This window comes from Cryptomeria japonica, unplaced genomic scaffold, assembly GCF_030272615.1.
Source record: "Cryptomeria japonica unplaced genomic scaffold, Sugi_1.0 HiC_scaffold_115, whole genome shotgun sequence".
NCBI lineage: Eukaryota > Viridiplantae > Streptophyta > Pinopsida > Cupressales > Cupressaceae > Cryptomeria > Cryptomeria japonica.
The window spans coordinates 284,121-290,000 of NW_026728937.1; positions in this window are offsets into that span (position 1 = coordinate 284,121).

Genomic DNA, 5,880 nt, shown 5'->3' on the forward strand with positions numbered 1-5,880 from the left:
CCCGATTGCTATGCGCCGACTCTCTTTCTTGCGAGCCTCCATCTAGCTTTTGGGTCTCTACGGAACGGAAGTCGGAATCTGGGACCGTTGTTTGATTCGACGAGGCAGACTACGGTTGTGCGAGAATCGGACAAATAACTTATATAGGGGAGGTGTTGACTGGAGCATTCTCCCCCGTGCCCCTCTAACTCGACCAATGCTGGCGCTCGAACGGTGGTAGCGCTCGGATTTTCATTGAGCGCCAGCATTGGTCGATTTAGAGGGGCATGCGAGATTCCCGAATGCTATGCGAGGGCTCTAACGGAAATGTCTATTGGTTTCGGTATGGATGCAATTGCGAGTGGTTCGGCAAAGGTAGTCGTTCCGATGCGTCCATGTCGTGGCCAAATCGATAATTCGATTTGAGCCCTCGTATAGCATTTGGGTCTCTCGATGTGATTCCGCATTCCAGTCCCTTTGGGCACTGCTTGAGCCGCATCCCAGGGGGTTCCCTTCCCAATAATCTGCCTCGCAACCCGATTGCTATGCGGTGAGGCTCCTCGGCCGCCTCGGAACTATCTGTGTATCAGACGCATCGCGGGATAAGGGGTTGGCAACGGTAGTCGCCCCAAGCGCGTCCGATGCTTGGACCATTCCGAGGCGGCCCTGAAGCCTCTTCCGTCTAGCCGTTGGGTCCTTCTCGCCGCATCCCTCGCCTCGCACCCCGATTGCTATGCGGTGAGGCTCCTCGGCCGCCTCGGAACTATCTGTGTATCGGACGCGTCGCGGGATAAGGGGTTGTCACTGGTAGTCGCCCCAAGCGCGTCCGATGCTTGGACCATTCCGAGGCGGCCCTGAAGCCTCTTCCGTCTAGCCGTTGGGTCCTTCTCGCCGCATCCCTCGCCTCGCACCCCGATTGCTATGCGGTGAGGCTCCTCGGCCGCCTCGGAACTATCTGTGTATCGGACGCGTCGCGGGATAAGGGGTTGTCATTGGTAGTCGCCCCAAGCGCGTCCGATGCTTGGACCATTCCGAGGCGGCCCTGAAGCCTCTTCCGTCTAGCCGTTGGGTCCTTCTCGCCGCATCCCTCGCCTCGCACCCCGATTGCTATGCGGTGAGGCTCCTCGGCCGCCTCGGAACTATCTGTGTATCGGACGCGTCGCGGGATAAGGGGTTGTCACTGGTAGTCGCCCCAAGCGCGTCCGATGCTTGGACCATTCCGAGGCGGCCCTGAAGCCTCTTCCGTCTAGCCGTTGGGTCCTTCTCGCCGCATCCCTCGCCTCGCACCCCGATTGCTATGCGGTGAGGCTCCTCGGCCGCCTCGGAACTATCTGTGTATCGGACGCGTCGCGGGATAAGGGGTTGTCACTGGTAGTCGCCCCAAGCGCGTTCGATGCTTGGACCATTCCGAGGCGGCCCTGAAGCCTCTTCCGTCTAGCCGTTGGGTCCTTCTCGCCGCATCCCTCGCCTCGCACCCCGATTGCTATGCGGTGAGGCTCCTCGGCCGCCTTGGAACTATCTGTGTATCGGACGCGTCGCGGGATAAGGGGTTGTCACTGGTAGTCGCCCCAAGCGCGTCCGATGCTTAGACCATTCCGAGGCGGACCCGAAGCCTCTTCCGTCTAGCCGTTGGGTCCTTCTCGCCGCATCCTTCGCCTCGCACCCCGATTGCTATGCGGTGAGGCTCCTCGGCCGCCTCGAGATGGCCCCAACGGCTAGACGGAAGAGGCTGCAGGGCCGCCTCGGAATGGTCCAAGCATCGGATGCGCTTGGGGCGACTACCACTGCCAACCCCTTATCCCGCGATGCGTCCGATACACAGATAGTTCCAAGGCGGCCGAGGAGCCTCACAGCATAGCAATCAGGGTGCGAGGCGAGGGATGCGGCGAGAAAGCCCCAACGGCTAGAGGGAAGAGGCTTCAGGTCCGCCTCGGAATGGTCCAAGCATCGGACGCGCTTGGGGCGACTACCAGTGACAACCCCTTATCCCGCGACGCGTCCGATACACAGATAGTTCCAAGGCGGCCGAGGAGCCTCACCGCATAGCAATCGGGGTGCGAGGCGAGGGATGCGGCGAGAAGGACCCAACGGCTACACGGAAGAGGCTTCGGGGCCGCCTCGGAATGGTCCAAGCATCGGACGCGCTTGGGGCGACTACCAGTGACAACCCCTTATCCCGCGACGCGTCCGATACACAGATAGTTCCAAGGCGGCCGAGGAGCCTCACCGCATAGCAATCGGGGTGCGAGGCGAGGGATGCGGCGAGAAGGACCCAACGGCTACACGGAAGAGGCTTCGGGGCCGCCTCGGAATGGTCCAAGCATCGGACGCGCTTGGGGCGACTACCAGTGACAACCCCTTATCCCGCGACGCGTCCGATACACAGATAGTTCCAAGGCGGCCGAGGAGCCTCACCGCATAGCAATCGGGGTGCGAGGCGAGGGATGCGGCGAGAAGGACCCAACGGCTAGACGGAAGAGGCTTCGGGTCCGCCTCGGAATGGTCCAAGCATCGGACGCGCTTGGGGCGACTACCAGTGACAACCCCTTATCCCGCGACGCGTCCGATACACAGATAGTTCCAAGGCGGCCGAGGAGCCTCACCGCATAGCAATCGGGGTGCGAGGCGAGGGATGCGGCGAGAAGGACCCAACGGCTAGACGGAAGAGGCTTCGGGTCCGCCTCGGAATGGTCCAAGCATCGGACGCGCTTGGGGCGACTACCAGTGACAACCCCTTATCCCGCGACGCGTCCGATACACAGATAGTTCCAAGGCGGCCGAGGAGCCTCACCGCATAGCAATCGGGGTGCGAGGCGAGGGATGCGGCGAGAAGGACCCAACGGCTAGACGGAAGAGGCTTCGGGTCCGCCTCGGAATGGTCCAAGCATCGGACGCGCTTGGGTCTGTGTATCGGACGCATCGCGGGATAAGGGGTTGTCACTGGTAGTCGCCCCAAGCGCGTCCGATGCTTGGACTATTCCGAGGCGGCCCTGCAGCCTCTTCCGTCTAGCCGTTGGGGCCATCTCGCTGCATCCCCCACCTCCTCGGCCGCCTCGGAACTATCTGTGTATCGGACGCATCGCGGGATAAGGGGTTGGCAGTGGTAGTCGCCCCAAGCGCGTCCGATGCTTGGACTATTCCGAGGCAGCCCTGCAGCCTCTTCCGTCTAGCCTTTGGGGCCATCTCGCCGCATCCCTCGCCTCGCACCCCGATTGCTATGCGGTGAGGCTCCTCGGCCGCCTGGGAACTATCTTCGTATCGGACGCATCGCGGGATAAGGGGTTGTCACTGGTAGTCGCCCCAAGCGCGTCCGATGCTTGGACTATTCCGAGGCGGCCCTGTGGCCTCTTCCGTCTAGCCGTTGGGGCCATCTCGCCGCATCCCCCACCTCGCACCCCGATTGCTATGCGGTGAGGCTCTTCGGCCGCCTTGGAACTATCTTCGTATCGGACGCATTGCGGGATAAGGGGTTGTCACTGGTAGTGGCCCCAAGCGCGTCCGATGCTTGGACTATTCCGAGGCGGCCCTGCAGCCTCTTCCGTCTAGCCGTTGGGGCCATCTCGCCGCATCCCCCACCTCGCACCCCGATTGCTATGCGGTGAGGCTCCTCGGCCGCCTTGGAACTATCTTCGTATCGGACGCATCGCGGGATAAGGGGTTGTCACTGGTAGTCGCCCCAAGCGCGTCCGATGCTTGGACTATTCCGACGCGGCCCTGTGGCCTCTTCCGTCTAGCCGTTGGGGCCATCTCGCCGCATCCCCCACCTCGCACCCCGATTGCTATGCGGTGAGGCTCCTCGGCCGCCTTGGAACCATCTTCGTATCGGACGCATCGCGGGATAGGGGGCTGTCACTGGTAGTCGCCCCAAGCGTGTCCGATGCTTGGACCATTCCTAGGCGGCCCTGAAGCCTCTTCCGTCTAGCCGTTGGGGCCTTCCCGCCCCATCCCTCGCCTCGCACCCCCGATTGCTATGCGGTGAGGCTCCTCGGCCGCCTTGGAACCATCTGTGTATCGGACGCATCGCGGGATAAGGGGTTGGCACTGGCAGTCGCCCCAAGCGCGTCCGATGCTTGGACCATTCCGAGGTGGCCCTGAAGCCTCTTCCGTCTAGCCGTTGGGGCCTTCCCGCCCCATCCCTCGCCTCGCACCCCGATTGATATGCGGTGAGGCTCCTCGGCCGCCTTGGAACTATCTGTGTATCGGACGCATCGCGGGATAAGGGGTTGGCACTGGTAGTCGTCCCAATCGCATCCGATGCTTGGACCATTCCGAGGCGGCCCTGCAGCCTCTTCCGTTTAGCCGTCGGGGCCTTCCCGCCGCATCCCTCGCCTCGCATCCCGATTCCTATGCGGTGAGTCTTCTCGGCCGCCGCGGAACTATACCTGTTATTGCTACTGCATCCTTCGGCTGGTAACCTCCTCTGCCGCCTTGGAACGTTCTCTTTGTCGGACGCGTCGCGGGATAAGGGGTTGGCACTGGTAGTCGCCCCAAGCGCGCCCGATGCATAGACCGCTCCGAGTCGACCTTGCTTTCAGCCTCTCACATGCATAGACCTCTCTGAGTCGACCCTGCAGCCTCTCACGTTTAGCCTTTGGAATCTCGCCTCACAACATGATTGCTATCCTTGATGCATCCCTTGCCTCGAGCCCTGATTGCTTTCTTGGCTGCATCCCTCCTCTCCTCACAGCCCGGTTGTCATCACTGCTTCATCCGTCGCTTCATGCATTCTGGCTGCTGGGCCCTTCCCACCGCACACCTCGATTGCTATCTCTTCTGCATCACACACCCCGATTGCTATCTCTGCTACATCCCTCGGCTCTCACTTCTGCATCCTTCGCCTCACACCTCGATTGCTATCAATGCTGCATCCGTAACCTCACACCCCGATTGCTATGCGGGGAGGCTCCTTGGCCGCCTTGGAAATTTCTGTGTGTCGGACGCACCGCGGGATAAGGGGTTGGCACTGGTAGTCGCCCCAAGTGCGCCCGATTCTTAGACCGCTTCGAGGTGACCTCGTAGCCTCTTTCGTCCAGGCTTCCTGCCTTCAACGCCCTTTTTACACCTCGATTGCTATGCGCGGGCTCGTTGGCGTCTATCACCTCTCTGCGAAGAGTGGCACGATGATTGTTGGGGTAAATCGTAGCAGTCCGATCTCTGGCCTTGGGCCATTGTGAGGGCTGATCGATTTCCTGTGCGCATCTCGTGTTCGCCCAGTAACAGACTCGACGACTTGTAATCGGTCTTGTTCCCGATTGTTCCTGGAGGTAGTCTTCGGAACTCTTGGATTTGACCTGTCACTCGAACTGTCCTCTTCCGAGGATGCTTGTGTGTGTGTGCTTGTGCCATTTCCTTGGCGGTATTAACGAGATATTAAAGAGCGGAGTGAGCGCCTCGCCCAGCTATGTTTGGGGCTCTCACTCCCTTACCCGGTGTGCGACCGCTTTGCACGTAGGTTGCGGAGCATCGCGACTCTTTCGATGTTTGGCGGTTGTCTTCCGGTGATGCGTTGGTCCCGAAGTGCACGTTACTAGCATTTCTGCCATTGTTCTCGATCTTTGGCACGTTCCTTCGTTGCAATTGGATATATATCTCCGTTTATACGCGCAGGCTTCTCCCGCCTATTCAGCGCTGTCCCACTCTCAGCACTCTCGTGGTCTCCTTGGCTTCTCTCTCCCGTGAGCGAGCTCTCTTCTCGAGTCTTTTCCATGTCCCATGGAGGTTGCCTTGCGAAATTCGGGCACACAAACGTGACCGGATAAGAGCGGAATTGCCTATGAGGAGAAGCTCACCTTAGGGAGCAGCAATGCCGAGTGTTTCGACAGAGGGTAGAGGGGGCGTTGTTTGGGCGGTTGCACAAAAGAGTGCTACGTTTGCACTGAAGGTTGCTTCTTCGTCTCCGAC